Consider the following 20,205-nt stretch of genomic DNA (forward strand, 5'->3'; position numbering starts at 1 on the left):
ATTCCATTCCATTGCATGCCATTCCATTTGATTCCATTCCTTTCAATTCCCTTCCATTCCACTCCATTCCATTCCATTCTATTCGATGCCATTCCATTCGATTCTATTCCAATCGACTCCATTCCATTCCATTCCGTTCCATCCTGTTCCATTCCATTCCATTCCATTCAATTCGATGCCATTCCATTCGATTCTATTCCATTTGACTTCATTGCATTCCATTTTGTTCCATCCTATTCCATTCCATTCTATTGCATTCCATTCCATTCCATTCCATTCCATTGATTTCCATTCATTTCCATTTAATTCGAGCCCATTACCCTCCAGTCCATTCCATTTGAGTTCATTCCATTCCAGTCCATTCCATTCGGGTCCGTTCCGTTCCATTCCATTCCATTCGTTATATTTCCATTACACTACATTGCATTCTATTCCTTTCAATTCCATTGAAATCCATTCCATTTGATTCCATTCCTTTCTACTCCATTCCATTCGAGTCCATTCTCTTCCATTCCATTCAATTCCTTTCCATTCAATGCCATTCCATTCGATTCTATTCCATTCTAGTTCATTCCGTTAGCGTACATTCCATTCCAATCCATTCCATTCCATCCCATTCCATCCTATTCCATTCCATTACTTTCCTTTCCATTCGATGCCATTCCATTCGACTCTATTCCATTCATATCCATTTCATTCCATTCCGTTCTACTCCATTCCATTCCATTCTGTTCTACTCCATTCCATTCCATTCCGTTCCATCAGATTCCATTCCATTCTATTCCTTTCCGTTCCATTCCATTGCATTGCATTGCATTCTATTCCATTCAATTCGTTTCAATTCCATTCGAGTCCATTCCACTCCAGTTCATTCCACTCGAGTCCATTCCATTACAGTCCATTCCTTTCGAGTCCATTCAATTCCATTCCTTTCCATTCGATGTCTTTCCAGTACACTCCTTTCCAATGTATTCCTTTTGATTCCATTCAATTCCATTCCACTCGATTCCATTCCATTCGATTCCATTCCATTTGACTCCATTCCATTCGATTCCATTCCAATCCATTCTGCTCCCTCCGTTCCATTCGATTCCAATCCATTCCATTCTTTTTTGTTCCAGTCCATTCCATTCGAGTCTATATAATTCCAGTCAATTCCATTCGATTCCATTTCCTTTGATTCCATTCCATCTGATTCCATTCCACTCGATTCCACTCTGTGCCATTCCATTGAATTTCATTCTATTCCATTCCATTCCATTCCATTTGATTACATTCCATTCGATTCCATTCCATTAGAAATAATTAATTTGCAATCCATCAAATTCAATTCCGTTCTATTCCAGTCCATTGCATTCTGTTCCATTTCGTTCGATTCCATTAAATAGTATTGCATTCCATTCGATTCCATTCTATTCGATTAAATTCCATTCCAGACCATTCCATTCGAGTCCATTCCATTCCATTCCATTCTATGCCCTTCCATTAGATTCTTTTCCATTCGACTCCATTCCATTCCATTCCGTTCCTTCCAATTCCATTCCATTTGATTCCTTTCCATACTATTACATTCCATTCGATTCCATTCTATTCGTATAAATTCCATTCGAGACCATTCCTTTAGAGTCCATTCTATTTGAGTCCGTTCCGTTAGATTCCATTACATTTTGGTTCATTCCATTCCATTCCATTCTGTTCCATTCCATTCCATTCAATGCCATTGCATTTGATTCTATTCCATTCAATTGCATTCCGTTCGTGTCCATTCCATTTCATTCCATTCCTTTCAATGCCATTCCAATCGATTCTATTCCATTTGATTCCAATCCAATTCATTCCATTCCATATGACCCCATTCCATTCTATTCGTTCCATTCCATTCCATTAAATTCATTTCCATTCCAAACGAGTACATTCCACTTCAGTCCATGCCATTCGAGTCCATTCCATTCCAGTCCATTTCATTCGAGTCCATTCCATTCCATTCCATTGCATTCGATATCTTTCCAGTAAACTCCATTGCATTCTATTCCTTTCGAGTCCATTCAATTCCATTCCATTCATTTCCTTTCCATTCAATTACATTCCATTCGACTCCATTCCATTCGAGTCCATTCCATTCCATTCTATTCCATTCCATTCCGTTCTATTCCAATCCATTCGATTCCACTTTATTCCAGTCCATTCCATTCGATCCCATTCCATTTGATTCCATTCCATTCGATTTCATTCCACTCGATTCCATTCCGTTCTATTCCATTGCATTCCATTCTGTTCCATTCCACTGCATTCCCTTCCATTAGATTTGATAACATTTCATTCGCTTCCATTCCATTGAAATCAATTACATTGCAATCCATTACATTCGAGTCCGTTCTATTCCAGTGCATTCCATTCTGATTCATTCCATTAGATTCCATTGCATTCAATTCCATTCCAATCAATTGCATTCCATTAGATTCCATTCTATTTGAATAAATTCCATCGGATACAATTCCTTTCCAGTCCATTCTATATGAGACCATTCCATTTGAGTACATTATATTTGGGTCCATGTCATTCCATTCCATCCCTTTCCATTCGATGCCATTCCATTCTATTCTTTTCCATTCGAGTCCATTCCATTCCATTCCATTCCATTCCATCCCATTCCATCCTATTCCATCCGTTTCCATTCCATTCTCTTCCTTTCCATTGCAATCCATTCCATCCCATTCCATTTTATTCCATTCATTTCCATTCAATTCCAGTGCATTCCTTTCGATTCCATTCCATTCCATTCCATTCCAGTGCATTCCGTTCGATTCAATTCCATTCCATTCCATTAGATGCCGTTCCATTCAATTCTATTCCATTCTATTCCAATCCATTATGTTTCGTTCCATCAGTTTCCATTCCATTCTAATCGTTCCATTAAATTCCATTCCACTCTTTTCCATTCCATTCGAGTCCATTCAACTCCAGTCCATCCCTTTCGAATCCATTCCTTTCCAGTCCATTCAATTCGAGTCCATTCTATCCATTCCATGCCGTTTGATATGTTTCCATTACACTCCATTCCATACTATTCTTTCGATTCCATTCAATTCCATTCCATTCGATTCCATTCGATTCAAATCTATTCCATTTGACTCCATTCCATTCAAGTCAATTCCATTCCATTCCATTCCATTCCAATCCTTTCGACTACAATCCTTTCTATTCCATTTTATTCTAGTCCATTCCACTCGAGTCCATTCCATTCCAGTCCATTCCATTCGATTTGATTCGATTCCATTCCATTCCATCAAATTCCATTCCATTATATTTCTTTCCATTCTCTTCCTTTCCCTTCCATTTCTTTCCATTCCTTTCCAATCTATTCCATTCCAATCCATTCCATTCGTTTCCATTCCATTCGAGTCCATTCCACTCCAGTCTATTCCATGGTATTCCATTCCATTCCAGTCCATTCCATACGAGTCTATTCCATTCCATTCTATTGTATTCGATATCTTTCCATTACCCTCCATTCTTTCTATTCCTTTCGATTGCATTCAATTCCATTCCATTCAATTCCATTCCATTCAATTCCATTCTATTCGACTCCATTCCATTCCGATACACTACAGTCCATTCCATTCCATTCCATTCCATTCCATTCCATTCCATTCCACTTGATTCCACTCCATTCCCTTTTAATGCATTCCATTATATTCCACTCCATTCCATTCCATTCCACTTGATTCCACTCCGTTCCCTTTTAATGCATTCCATTCTATTCCACTCCATTCCATGCCATTGCATTCTGTTCTATTCCATTTGAGTCAATTTCATTCGAGTCCACTGCATTCCAATCCATTCGATGGAATTCCATTTGATTCTATTCCATTCGACTGCATTCCATTCCGTTCCATTCCATCCTATTCCATTCCATTCTATTCCTTTACATTCCATTGCATTCCATTCCATTCTTTTCCATTCCATTCGATACCATTCCACTCCAGTTCGCTCCACTTGAGTCCAATCAATTCCTGTCCATTCCATTCGAGTCCATTCCATTCCATTCGATACCTTTCCATTACACTCAATTCCATTCCATTTCATCCGATTCCATTCCATTCTATTCCTTTGCATTCCATTCCATTCCATTCCGTTCTGTTCCATTCCATTCGTTTCCATTGCATTCGAGCCCATTCAACTCCAGTCCATTCAATTCGAGTCCATTCCATTCCAGTCCGTTCCATTCCAGTCCATTTCATTCCATTCCACTGCATTCAAAATCTTTCCATTACACTCCATTCCATTCTATTCCTTTGGATTCCATTCAATTTCATTCCGTTCGATTCCATACCATTCCATTTGATTCCATTTCATTGGACTCCATTCCATTCGAGGCCATTCCATTCCGTTTCGTTTGGTTCCAATCCGTTCAATTCCATTTTTTTCCAGTCCATTCCATTCCTGTCCATTCCAATCAATTCCATTCCATTCGATTCCATTCCATTCGATTCCATTCCACTCGATTTCACTCCGTTCCATTCTATTGCATCCCATTCCTTTCCATTCCATTGCATTCCATTCCATTCCATTTGATTACATTCCTTTTGATTCCATTCCATTCAATTCAAATGCATTGCAATCCCACCAACAGTGTAAAAGTGTTCCTATTTCTCCACATCCTCTCCAGCACCTGTTGTTTCCTGACTTTTTAATGACTGCCATTCTAACTGGTGTGAGATGATATCTCATAGTGGTTTTGATTTGCATTTCTCTGATGGCCAGTGATGATGAGCATTTTTTCATGTGTTTTTTGGCTGCATAAATGTCTTCTTTTGAGAAGTGTCTGTTCATGTCCTTCGCCCACTTTTTGATGGGGTTGTTTGTTTTTTCTTGTAAATTTGTTTGAGTTCATTGTAGATTCTGGATATTAGCCCTTTGTCAGATGATTAGGTTGCGAAAATTTTCTCCCATGTTGTAGGTTGCCTGTTCACTCTGATGGTAGTTTCTTTTGCTGTGCAGAAGCTCTTTAGTTTAATTAGATCCCATTTGTCAATTTTGGCTTTTGTTGCCATTGCTTTTGGTGTTTTGGACATGAAGTCCTTGCACACGCCTATGTCCTGAATAGTAATGCCTAGGTTTTCTTCTAGGGTTTTTATGGTTTTAGGTTTAACGTTTAAATCTTTAATCCATCTTGAATTGATTTTTGCATAAGGTGTAAGGAAGGGATCCAGTTTCAGCTTTCTCCATATGGCTAGCCAGTTTTCCCAGCACCATTTATTAAATAGGGAATCCTTTCCCCATTGCTTGTTTTTGTCAGGTTTGTCAAAGATCAGATAGTTGTAGGTAAGTGGCGTTATTTCTGAGGGCTCTGTTCTGTTCCATTGATCTATATCTCTGTTTTGGTACCAGTACCATGCTGTTTTGGTTACTGTAGCCTTGTAGTATGGTTTGAAGTCAGGTCGTGTGATGCCTCCGGCTTTGTTCTTTTGGCTTAGGATTGACTTGGCAACACGGGCTCTTTTTTGGTTCCATATGAACTTTAAAGTAGTTTTTTCCAATTCTGTGAAGAAAGTCATTGGTAGCTTGATGGGGTTGGCATTGAATCTGTAAATTACCTTGGGCAGTATGGCCATTTTCATGATATTGATTCTTCCTACCCATGAGCATGAAATGTTCTTCCATTTCTTTGTATCCTCTTTTATTTCCTTGAGCAGTGGTTTGTAGTTCTCCTTGAAGAGGTCCTTCACATCCCTTGTAAGTTGGATTCCTAGGTAATTTATTCTCTTTGAAGCAATTGTGAATGGGAGTTCACTCATGATTTGGCTCTCTGTTTGTCTGTTGTTGGTGTATAGGAATGCTTGTGATTTTTGTACATTGATTTTGTATCCTGAGACTTTGCTGAAGTTGCTTATCTGCTTAAGGAGATTTTGGGCTGAGATGATGGAGTTTTCTAGATAAACAATCATGTCGTCTGCAAACAGGGACAATTTGACTTCCTCTTTTCCTAATTGAATACCCTTTATTTCCTTCTCTTGCCTGATTGCCCTGGCCAGAACTTCCAACACTATGTTGAATTGGAGCAGTGAGAGAGGGCATCCCTGTCTTGTGCCAGTTTTCAAAGGGAATGCTTCCAGTTTTTGCCGATTCAGTATGATATTGGCTGTGGGTTTGTCATAGATAGCTCTTATTATTTTGAAATACGTCCCATCAATACCTAATTTATTGAGAGTTTTTAGCATGAATGGTTGTTGAATTTTGTCAAAGGCTTTTTCTGCATCTATTGAGATAATCATGTGGTTTTTTTCTTTGGCTCTGTTTATATGCTGGATTACATTTATTGATTTGTGTATATTGAACCAGCCTTGCATCCCAGGGATGAAGCCCACTTGATCATGGTGGATAAGCTTTTTGATGTGCTGCTGGATTCGGTTTGCCAGTATTTTATTGAGGATTTTTGCATCAATGTTCATCAAGGATATTGGTCTAAAATTCTCTTTTTTGGTTGTGTCTCTGCCAGGCTTTGGTATCAGAATGATGCTGGCCTCATAAAATGAGTTAGGGAGGATTCCCTCTTTTTCTATTGATTGGAATAGTTTCAGAAGGAATGGTACCAGTTCCTCCTTGTACCTCTGGTAGAATTCGGCTGTGAATCCATCTGGTCCTGTACTCTTTTTGGTTGGTAAACTATTGATTATTGCCACAATTTCAGCTCCTGTTATTGGTCTATTCAGAGATTCAACTTCTTCCTGGTTTAGTCTTGAGAGAGTGTAAGTGTCGAGGGATGTATCCATTTCTTCTTGATTTTCTAGTTTATTTGCCTAGAGGTGTTTGTAGTATTCTCTGATGGTAGTTTGTATTTCTGTGGGATCGGTGGTGATATCCCCTTTATCATTTTTTATTGTCTATTTGATTCTTCTCTCTTTTTTTCTTTATTAGTCTTGCTAGCGGTCTCTCAATTTTGTTGATCCTTTCAAAAAACCAGCTCCTGGATTCATTGATTTTTTGAAGGGTTTTTTGTGTCTCTATTTCCTTCAGTTCTGCTCGGATTTTAGTTATTTCTTGCCTTCTGCTAGCTTTTGAATGCGTTTGCTCTTGCTTTTCTAATTCTTTTAATTGTGATGTTAGGGTGTCAATTTTGGATCTTTCCTGCTTTCTCCTGTGGGCATTTAGTGCTATAAATTTCCCTCTACACACTGCTTTGAATGCGTCCCAGAGATTCTGGTATGTTGTGTCTTTGTTCTCGTTGGTTTCAAAGAACATCTTTATTTCTGCCTTCGTTTCGTTATGTACCCAGTAGTCATTCAGGAGCAGGTTGTTCAGTTTCCATGTAGTTGAGCGGCTTTGAGTGAGATTCTTAATCCTGAGTTCTAGTTTGATTGCACTGTGGTCTGAGAGATAGTTTGTTATAATTTCTGTTCTTTTACATTTGCTGAGGAGAGCTTTACTTCCAAGTATGTGGTCAATTTTGGAATAGGTGTGGTGTGGTGCTGAAAAAAAATGTATATTCTGTTGATTTGGGGTGGAGAGTTCTGTAGATGTCTATTAGGTCCGCTTGGTGCAGAGCTGAGTTCAATTCCTGGGTATCCTTGTTGACTTTCTGTCTCGTTGATCTGTCTAATGTTGACGGTGGGGTGTTAAAGTCTCCCATTATTAATGTGTGGGAGTCTAAGTCTCTTTGTAGGTCACTCAGGACTTGCTTTATGAATCTGGGTGCTCCTGTATTGAGTGCATATATATTTAGGATAGTTAGCTCCTCTTGTTGAATTGATCCCTTTACCATTATGTAATGGCCTTCTTTGTCTCTTTTGATCTTTGTTGGTTTAAAGTCTGTTTTATCAGAGACTAGGATTGCAACCCCTGCCTTTTTTTTTTTCCATTTTCAACCATTGTGGAAGTCAGTGTGGCGATTCCTCAGGAATCTAGAGCTAGAAATACCATTTGACCCAACCATCCCATTACTGGGTATATACCCAAATGACTATAAATCGTGCTGCTATAAAGACACATGCACACGTATGTTTATTGCGGCATTATTCACAATAGGAAAGACTTGGAACCAACCCAAATGTCCAACAATGACAGACTGGATTAAGAAAATGTGGCACATATACACCATGGAATACTATGCAGCGATAAAAAATGATGAGTTCATGTCCTTTGTAGGGACATAGATGAAACTGGAAACCATCATTCTCAGTAAACTATTGCAAGAACAAAAAACCAAACACCGCATATTCTCACTCATAGGTGGGAATTGAACAATGAGATCACATGGACACAGGAAGGGGAATATCACACTCTGGGGACTGTGGTGGGGAGGGGTGAGGGGGGAGGGATAGCATTGGGAGATATACCTAATGCTAGATGATGAGTTAGTGGGTGCAGCGCACCAGCATGGCTCATGTATACATATGTAACTAACCTGCACAATGTGCACATGTACCCTAAAACTTAAAGTATAATAAAAAAAATTGTTATACAATTGAAAAAAAAAGGGTCTACTAACAAACTTTTGGATCTGAGATCGTGTCCAGATTTGTATTTTAGTGCCTTACTGCAAAGAAGAATTAGAGCAGGATAACTATGATCCTTCTTTAAGATGCGTGCCCCTACGAAGTAAGGTTTAGTATACAGGTCTCACAGTTTCTGTTTTTGAATGATTAGTTATGACATTCGTTTTCCGGAAGATTGGGACTTCAGGTTTTATAGAAATACCTGCATATCTCCTATACTGTTTGTTAGCTATAAAAATAAAATGACATTATTAAAATTGTTAAAAAAAAAGAAAAAAAGAAAATTATCCATTTCATCAGCCAGGCATGGTGGCTCATGCCTGAAACCCCAGCACTTTGGGAGGCCAAAGTGGGTGGATTACCTGAGGTCAGGAGTTGGAGACCAGCCTAGCCAACCTATAGTGAAACCCCATCTCTACTAAAAAAAAAAATACAAAAATTTTCTGGACGTAGTGGTGAATGCCTATAGCCCCAGCTTTTTGGAAGGTGAGGCTGTAGAATTGCTTGACCCTGGGAGGCAGAGGTTGCAGTGAGCCAAGATTGTGCCACTGCACTCCAACCTGGGCAACAGAGTAAGACTCCTTTCTCATTTAAAAAAAAAAAAGAAAGAAAGAGAAGAATATTATCCATTTCACCCAGGTTTCAAGTTTATTGATAATTTTTAAAGTTCTGTTATAGTTAAAAATTAAAATAATTTTTACCTGTAAAAAAATTTTTCTTACAAAATTGATAAATAAAAGTATTTGCTATGCATAATAATAAAAACAAACAAACAACAAAAAAAAACAAATGCATTGCAATCCATTACATTCGAGTCCTTTCTATTCCAGTCCATTCCATTCCAGTGCAGTCCATTTGATTCCATTCCATACTATTGCATTCCATTCGATTCCATTCTATTTGAATAAATTCCTTTAGAGACCATTTCTTTCGAGACCATTATATTTGAGTCGATTCCATTCAATTCCATTACATTTGGGTCCATTCCATTCCATTGTATTCCATTCCACTCCGTACCATTCCATTCGATTCTATTCCATTTGAGTCCATTGCATTCGAGTCCATTTCATTTCATTCCATTCCATTTCATTCCATTCCATTCGATGCCATTCCATTTGATTCTATTCCATTCCATTCCATTCTATTATTCTCCATTCCATTCCATTCCATTCGTTTCCATTCCATTCGAGTCCATTCCACTCCAGTCCATTCCATTCGAGTCCATTCCATCCCAATCCATTCCATCCGAGTCCTTTCCATTCCATTCGAAATCTTTACATTAAACTCCATTCTCTTCTATTCATTTCGATTCTATTAAAATCCATTCCATTCAATTCCATTCCATTTGACTTTATTCCGTTCGAGTCCATTCAATTCCATTACATTCTGTTCTACTCGATTCCAATCCGTTCGTTTCCATTTTGTTCCAGTCCATTCCATTCGATTCCATTCCATTTGATTCCATTCAAGTCGATTCCATTCCACTCGATTCCACTACATTCCATTCCATTGCATTCCATTTTATTCCATTCCATTGCATTCCATTCCATTCCACTTGATTACATTCCATTGGATTCCATTCCATTCGAATCAATTACATTGCAATCCGTTACATTCGAGTCCATTCTATTCCAGTCCATTCCATTCCAGTCCATTCCATTCGATTCCATTCCATACTATTGCATTCCATTTGATTCCATTCTATTCTAATAAATTCCATTCGAGACCATTCCTTTCGAGTCCTTTCTATTTGAGACCATTCCATTCGAGTCCATTACATTTGGGGCCATTCCATTACATTACATTACATTCGTTGCCATTGCATTCCATTCTATTCCATTTAAGTCCTTTCCATTCGAGTGCATTCCATTCCATTCCATTCCATTCGATGACATTCAATTCGATTCTTTTCATTCCACTTGGTTCGATTTCATTCCATTCCATCGTATTCCATTCCATTCTATTCCATTCCATTCCATTCCATTCCATTCCATTCCATTGCGTTCCATTCCATTCCATTCCATTCCATTGCATTCCATTCCATTCTTTTCCATTCCATTCGAGTCCATTCCACTCCAATCCATTCCATTCGAGTCCATTCCATTCCAGTCCGTTCCAGGGAGTGCATTCCATTCCATTCCATTTGATATCTTTCAATTACAATCCATTCCCTTCTATTCCTTTTGATTCTGTTCAATTCCATTCTATTAGATTCCATTCGATTCTATTCCATTCGACTCCATTGCAATCGAGTCCATTCCATTCCATTCTGTCCCGTTCGATTCAAATCCATTCGATTCCATTTTATTCCAGTCCATTCCATTCGAGGCCATTCCATTCCAGTCCGTTCCATTCGATTCCATTCCATTCGATTCCATTCCACTTGATTCCACTCCGTTCCATTCCATTGCATTGCATTCCATTCTATTCCATTACATTGCATTCCATTCCATTCCATTTGATCCCATTATATTCGATTCCATTCCATTCGAATCAATTAGGTTGCAATCCATTACATTCGAGTTCGTTCTATTCCAGTCCATTCCATTCTGGTCCATTCCATTCGATTCCATTCTATTCGATTCCATTCCATACTATTGCATTGTATTCGATTCCATTCTATTCGAATAAATTCCATTCGAGACCATTCCTTTCGAATCCATTCTATTTGAATCCATTCCATTCGAGTCCATTACATTTGTATCCATTCCATTCCACTCCATTCCATTCCATTCGATGCTTTTCCATTTGATTCTATTCCATTCGAGTCCGCTCCATTCGAGTCCTTTCCACTCCATTCCATTGCACTGGATGCCATTCAGTTCGATTATATTCCATTTGACTCCATTCCATTCTATTCCACACAATGCCATTCAGTTCGATTATATTCCATTCAATTCCATTCCATTCCATTCTGTTCCATCTGATTCCATTCCATTCTATTTCTTTCCATTCCATTCCATTCTATTCCATTCGTTTCCATTCCATTCGATTCCATTTCACTCCAATCCATTCCATTTGACTCCATTCCATTCCAAGCCATTCCATTTGAGTCCATTCCATTCTATTTGATATCTTTCCATTACGCTCTATTCCATTCTATACTTTTCAATTCCATTAAATTCCATTCAATTTGATGCCATTCCATTCGTTTCCATTCCATTCGAATCCATTCCTTTCGAGTCCATTCCATTCCATTACGTTCGATCCCAGTCCTTTCGATTCCATTTTGCTCCAGTCCATTCCATTCGATTCCATGCCATTGCATTCGATTCCTTTCCATTTGATTCCATTCCTGTCATTTCCACTCAATTCCATTCCATTGAATTGCATTATATTCCATTCCTTTGCATTCCATTCCATTCCATTTGATTACATTCCATTCGAATCCATTCATTAGAATAAATTACTTTCCAATACTTTACATTCGAGGCCATTCTATTCCATTCCATTTCATTCCGTTCCCTTCCATTCGATTTCATTCCATAATATTGCCTTACTTTCTATTCCATTCTAATCGAGTAAATTTTTTTTGAGAACATTCTTTCGTGTCCATTCTATTTGAGTCCATTCCATTAGAGTCCATTACATTTGGGTCCATTCCATTTCATTCCATTCGATACCATTCCATTCTATTCTATTCCATACGAGTCCATTCAATTCGAGTCGATTCCATTCCATTCCATTCGATACCATTCCATTCTATTCTATTCCATACGAGTCCATTCAATTCGAGTCGATTCCATTCCATTCCATGCCATTCACTTACACTTGATGCCATTCCATTTGATTACATTCCATTTGACTCCAACTAATTCCATTCCGCTCATTCCAATTCCATTCCATTGAATTCCTTTCCATTCCATTCCAATCCATTCGTTTCCATTCCATTCAAGTCCATTCCACTCCAGTCCATTCCATTCCAGTCCATTCCATTCGTGCCGTTCCATTCCATTCCATTTCTTTTGATATCTTTCCATTATACTCCATTCCATTCTATTCCATTCGATTCCATTCAATTCCATTCCATTCGTTTCCATTCCATTTGACTCCATTCCTTTCGACTCCATTCTATTCCATTCCTTTCCGTTCAATTCCAATCCGTTCGTTCCATTTTGTTCCAGTCCATTCCATTCGAGTTGATTCCATTCTATTCTATTCCATTCCATTCGATTCCATTCCTTTTGATTGCATTCCATTCCATTCCATTCCACTCTATTCCACTCTGTTCCATTCCGTTGCATTCCATTCTATTCCATTCAAGTGAATTCCATTCCATTCCATTTGATTACATTCCACTCGATTCCATTCCATTCGAAACATTTACATTGCAATACATTACATTTCAGTCCATTCTATTCAAGTCCGTTCCATTTGAGTCCATTCCATTTGATTCCATTCCTTTCCATTTTATTTCACATTATTGCATTCAATTCGTTTCCATTCTGTTCAAATAAATTCCATTCGAGACCATTCCTACGAGTCTATTCTATTTGAATCCATTCCATTCAAGCCCATTGCATTTGGTTGAATTTCATTCCATTCATTCCAATCCATTCCATTCCTTTCCATGCCATTCCATTCCACTCCATTCCATACCATTCCATTCCATTCCATTCCATTCCGTTCGAGGCCTTTCCATTAGATTCTAATCCATTTGATGTCATTCCATTCCATTTCGCTCTATCCGGTTCCATTCCATTCTGTTCCTTTCCTGTCCATTCCATTCCATTTCGCTCTATCCGGTTCCATTCCATTCTGTTCCTTTCCTGTCCATTCCATTCCATTCCCTTCCATTCCGTTCCATTCGTTTCCATGCCATTCGAGTCCATTCCACTCCCGTCCATTAAATTCGAGTCCATTCCATTCCATTTTATTCCATTCCAGTCCATTCCATTCCATTCCAGTCCATTCCATTCCATTCAATATCATTGCGTTACACTCTGTTCAATTCCATTCCATTAAATGCCATTCCATTCTATTCTATTCCATTTGTGTCCATTCCATTCCATTCCATTCGATGCCATTCCATTTGATTCTACTTCATTCAACTCCATTTCATTCCATTTGGTTCCATCTGATTCCATTCCATTCTATGCCTTTCCATTCCATTCCATTCCTTTCATTTCCATTCCATTCGAGTCCATTTCACTCGAGTCCATTCCATTCGAATCCATTCCACTCCATTCCATTCCATTCGATATCTTTCCTTTACACTCCATTCCATTCTGTTCCTTTCAATTCCATTCGATCCCATTCCATTCGACTCCATTCCTTTCGAGTCCATTCCATTGCATTCCGTTCTGTTCAACTACAATCTGTTCGATTCCATTATGTTCCAGTCACTTCCATTCAAGTCCATTCCATTCCAGTCCATTGCATTCGATTTCATTCCACTCAATTCCATTTCAGTTGATTCTACTCCCTTCCTTTCTATTGCATTCCATTCACTTCCATTCCATTGCATTTCATTCCATTCCATTTGTTTACATTCCAATCAATTCCACTCCATTCCCATCAATTACAGTTCAATCCATTACATTCGAGTCAGTTCTATTCCAGTCCTTTCCATTACTGTCCATTCCATTCCATTCCATTTGATTCCATTCCATACTATTGCATTCCATTCAATTCCATTCTATTTGAATAAATTCCATTCGAGGACATTCTCTTTGAGTCCTTTCTATTTTATTAAATTTCATTTGCCTCCATTACGTTTGGGTCCATTCCATTCCATTCCATTAAACTCCATTCCTTTCGATGCCATTCCATTCGATTCTGTTCCATTAGATTCCATTCCATTCGAGTCCATTCCATTCCATTCCATTCGATGACATTGCATTCAAATAGATGCCATTCCGTTAGATTCTATTCCATTCGACTCCATTCCATTCCATTCCGTTCCATCCAATTCTATTACATTCGATTCCTATCCATTTCACTCCCTTCCATTCCATTCAATTCCTTTCCGTTCCATTCGTTTCCATTGTATTCGAGTCCATTCCACTCCAGTCCATTCCATTCGAGTCCTTTCCATTCCTGTTCATTCCATTTGAGTCCATTCCATTCCATTCCATTGCATTCCATTGCATTCCATTCGATCTTTCCATTTCACTCCATTCCATTCTATTCATTTCAATTATATTCAATTCCATTCCATTCTATCCCATTCCATTCGATTCTATCCCATTCAACTCCATTCCCTTCGAGTCCATTCCATTCCATTGCATTCCATTCCATTCCATTCCATTCCATTCCATTTCATTCGATTACATTCCTTTCAATCCCATTCCACTTGAATCCACTCCATTCCATTTCGTTATATTCCATTCTATTCCATTCCATTGCTTTCCACTCCATTCCATTTGATTACATTCCATTCAATTCCATCCCATTCTAATCAATTACATTGCGATCCATTACATTTGAGTGTGTTCTATTCCAGTTGATTCCATTCCGGTCAGTACCATTGGATTCTATTCCATTTGATTATATTCCATTCTATTGCATTCCATTCGATTCCATTCGATTCGAATAAATACCATTTGAGACCATTCCTTTCGACTCCATTCTTTTTGAATCCATTCATTTTGAGTCCATTACATTTGGGTCCATTCCATTCCATTCGATGCCATTCCATTCTATTCTATTCGTTTCAAGTCCATTCCATTCGAGTCCATTCCATTCCATTCCTTTCCATTCCATTCGATGCCATTCCATTCGAATCTATTCCATTGAACAGCATTCCATTCCATTCCATTCCACACGATTCCTTTCCATTCTGTTCCTTTCCATTCCATTCCATTCGTTTCCATTCCATTCGAGTTCATTCCACTCCAGTCAATTCCATTCGAGTCCATTCCATTCCAGTCCATTCCATTCGATTTCATTCCATTCCATTCCATTCCATTTGATATCTATCAATTACACTCCATATCATTCAACCCCTTTCGATTCCATTCAATTTCATGGCATTCGATTCCATTCCATTCGGTTCCATTCCATTCAACTCCATTCCATTGGAGAGCAATCCATTCCATTCCATTCTATTCCATTCCATTCCATTCCTTGGATTAAAATCCATTTGATTCCATTTTGTTCCCGTCCATTCCATTCGTGTCCATTCCACTCCAGTCCATTCCAGTTGATTCCATTCTATTTGATTCCATTGCATTCGATTCCATTCCACTCGATTGCACTCCGTTCCATTCCATTGCATTCAATTCTATTCCATTCCATTGCATTCCATTCCATTCCATTTGATTACTTTCCTTTCGATTCCGTTCCATTACATTCCATTCCATTCGATGCCATTCTATTTGTTTCTATTCCATTTGACTCCATTCAATTCCTTTCCATTCCATCCAATTCCATTCCATACTATTCCTTTCCTTTCCATTCTATTCCGTTCCATTCGTTTCCTTTCAATTCGAGTCCATTCAACTCCATACCATACCATTCGAGTCCATTCCATTCCATTTAATATATTTCCATTACACTCCATTGCATTGTATTCATTTGAATTCCATTCAATTCCGTTCTATTCGAATCCATTCCATTCGACTCCATTCCAGTCGAGTCCATTCCGTTCCATTTGATTCCAATCAATCAGTTCGATTCTATTTTGTTTCAGTCCATTCCTTTCGAGTCAATTCCATACCACTCCATTCCATTCCATTCCGTTCCATTTGATTCCAATCAGTTCGATTCTATTTTGTTTCAGTCCATTCCTGTCGAGTCCATTCTATTCCACTCCATTCCATTCCATTCCATTCCGTTCCATTTGATTCCAATCAGTTCGATTCTATTTTGTTTCAGTCCATTCCCTTCGAGTCAATTCCATACCACTCCATTCCTTTCCGTTCCATTTGATTCCAATCAGTTCGATTCTATTTTCTTTTTGTCCATTCCTTTCGAGTCCATTCCATACCAGTCCATTCCATTTGAATCCATTCCATTCGATTCCTTTCCATTCAATTCCTTTCCACTCAATTCCACTCCCTTCCATTCCATTGCATTCCATTCTATTCCATTCCATTGCATTCCTCTCTATTCCATTCCATGGCATTCCCTTCCATTCCATTTGATTACATTTCATTCGATTCCATTCCATTGGAATCAATTGCATTGCAATACATTACATTTGATTCCGTTCTATTTCAGTCCATTCAATTCCCGTCCATCCATTTGATTCCATTCCATTCGATTGCAATCCATACTCTTGCATTCCATTCAATTCCATTTTATTCAAATAAATTCCATTGGAGAAAATTCCTTTTGAGTCCATTCTATTTGAGTGCGTTCCATTCGAGTCCATTACATTTGGGTCCATTCCATTCCATTCCATTCCATTCCATTCCATTCCATTCCCTTCCATCCCATTACATTCGATGCCATTCTATTCTATTCTAATCTATTTCTTTCGAGTCCATTCCATTCCATTCCATTTGATGCCATTCCATTCGTTTCTCTTTCATTCAACTCCATTCCATTCCATTTCGTTCCATCCAATTCCAATCCATTCTATTCCATTCCATTCCATTCCATTTCATTCCATTCCATTCCATTCTTATCCAAAACATTTTAGAGCATTCCACTCCATTCCATTCCATTCGAGTCCATTCCATTCCAGCCCATTCCATTCGAATCCATTCCATTCCATTCCATTCCATTCGAGTCAATTCCATTACAGTCAATTCCACTTTAGTCCATTCCATTCTGTTCCATTCCATTCGATACCTTTCCATTACACTCCCTTCCATTCCATTCCATTCGATGCCATTCCATTGTATTATATTCCATTCCATTCCATTCCATTAGAGTCCATTCCATTCCATTCCATTCGATGCCAATCCATTCAATTTTTCTCCATTCGACTCCATTGCATTCCATACCTTTCCATCTGATTCCATTCCATTCTATTCCTTTCCATTCCATTCCATTCCATTCCAATCCATTCTTTTCCATTCGTTTCCATTCCATTCGAGTCCATTCAACTCCAGTCCATTCCATTCAAGTCCATTCCATTCCAGTCAATTCCATTTGAGTCCATTCCATTCCTTTCCATTCCATTCGATACCTTTCCATTACACTCCTTTCCATTCCATTCCATTCTATGCCATTCCATTCTATTGTATTCCATTCCATTCCATTCCATTCGAGTCCATTCCATTCGATGCCATTCCATTCAATTCTCCATTCGACTCCATTATATTCCATTCTGTTCCATCCAATTCCTTTCCATTCTATTCCTTTCCATTCCATTCCAATCCATTCTATTCCATTCATTTCCATTACATTTGATTCCAATCCATTCCTTTCCATTCCATTCGAGTTCATTCCATTCCTTTCCATTCCATTTCAGTCTATTCCATTCGAGTCCATTCCATTCCATTCCAGTGCATTCAATATCTTTCCATTACACTCAATTCCATTGTATTCCTTTTGATTCCATTCAATTCCATTCCATTCTATTCCTTTCTATTCTATTCTGTTTCATTTGATTCCTATCCGTTCGATTCCATTGTATTCCAGTCCATTCCATTCGAGTCGATTCAATTCCAGTCCATTCCATTCAATTCCATTGCATTCGATTACATTCCATTCGATTCCATTCCATTCGATTCCATTACACGCAATTACACTAAGTTACATTCCATTGCATTCCTTTGTCTTCCATTCCATTGCATTCCACTCCATTCCATTTGATTACATTCCATTCGATTCCATTCCATTCGAATCAACTACATTGCAATCCAATATATTCGAGACTGTTCTGTTTCAGTCCATTCCATTCGATTCCTTTCCATTCGATTCCATTCCACAGTTTTGCATTCCATTCAATTCCATTCTATTTGAATAAGTTCCACTTGAGACCATTCCTTTCGAGTCCATTCTATTTGATTCCATTCCGTTCCTTTCCATTCCATTTGGTTCCATTCCATTCCATGCCAATTCGTTCCTTTCCATTCCATTCAATGGCATTCCATTCTCTTCTATTCCATTCGAATCCATTCCATTCCATTCCATTCGATGCCATTCCTTTCGATTCTATAACATTCGACTCCATTCCATTCCATCCGATTCCTTCCATTCTATTCCTTTCCATTCCATTCCATTCAATTCCATTCCATTCTTTTCCATTCCATTCTTTTCCATTCCATTCGAGTCCATTCCATTCGATGCCATTCCTTTCAATTCTATTACATTCGAATCCATTCCATTCCATTCTGTTCCATCCGATTCCTTCCATTCTATTCCTTTCCATTCCATTCCATTCTTTTCCATTCCATTCGAGTCCATTCCATCCCTGTCCATTCCATTCGAGTCCATTCCACTCCAGTCCATTCCATTCCTGTCCAATCCATTCGAGTCCATTCCATTACATTCCATTTCTTTTGCTATATTTCCATTACAGTCCCATCCATTCCATTCCATTCGATGCCATTCCATTCTATTCTATTCCATTCGAGCCTGTTCCATTCGAGTCCATTCCATTCCATTCTGCTCCATTCCATTCCATTCTGTCCAATGCCATTCCATTCAATTCTATTCCATTCGACTCCATTTCATTCCATTCATTTCCATTTGATTCCATTCCATTCTATTCCTTTCCATTCCATTCCGTTTGGGACCTTTCCACTCCTGTCCATTCCATTCGAGTCCATTTCATTCCTGTCCATTCCATTCGAGTTGATGCTATTCGTTTCCATTCCATTTGATATATTTACATTACACTCCATTCTATTGTATTCCTTTCAATTCCATTCAATTCCCTTCCATTGGGTTCCATTCCATTCGTCTCCTTCCATTCACATCTATTCCTTTCCATTCCATTCCATTCCATTACGTTCAATTCCAATCCGTTTGATTCCATTTTGTTCCAGTCCATTCCATTCCATTCAATTCCATTCCATTCGATTCCATTCCACTCGGTTTCTAGACGTTCCATTACATTGCATTTCACTCCATTCCATTCCATTCCAGTTGATTACATTCCATTGGATTCCATTTTTTCGAATCAAATACATTGCAATCCATTACATTCGAGTCTGCTGTATTCCAGTCCATTCCATTCTGGTCCATTCCACTTGATTCCAGTCCATCTGATTCCATTCCATACTATTGCATTCGATTCGATTCCATTCTCTTCAAATAAATTCCATTCGAGACTCTTCCTTCTGAGTCCATTCTATTTGTGTCCATTCCATTAGAGTCCATTACATTTTGGTAGCTTTCATTCCGTTCCATTCCATTCCATTTCATTCCGTTCGGGGCCATTCCATTCGATTCTACTCCATTCGAGATCATTCCATTCCATTTCATTCCATTTGATGCCATTCCATTCAATTCTATTCCATTTGACTCCATTCAATACTATTCCGTTCCATCCAATTCCATTCCATTCTATTCCATTCAATTCCTTTCCATTCCATTTCATTCGTTTCCATTCCATTCGAGTCCATTCCACTCCAGCCCGTTTCATTCGAGTCCATTCCATTCCTGTTAATTCCTTTGGAGTCCATTCTTTTCCATTTCATTCCATTCGATATATTTCCATTACACTCCATTCCATCCTATTCTTTTCTATTCTATTCAATTCCATTCCATTCGATTCCATTCCATTCGGTTCCATTCCATTCGCCTCAATCCCATTAGTGTCCATTCCATTCCGTTCCGTTCAATTCCAATCCATTCAATTCCATTTTTT

This window comes from Pan paniscus, chromosome 23 (assembly GCF_029289425.2).
Source record: "Pan paniscus chromosome 23, NHGRI_mPanPan1-v2.0_pri, whole genome shotgun sequence".
Classification (NCBI taxonomy): Eukaryota; Metazoa; Chordata; class Mammalia; order Primates; family Hominidae; genus Pan; species Pan paniscus.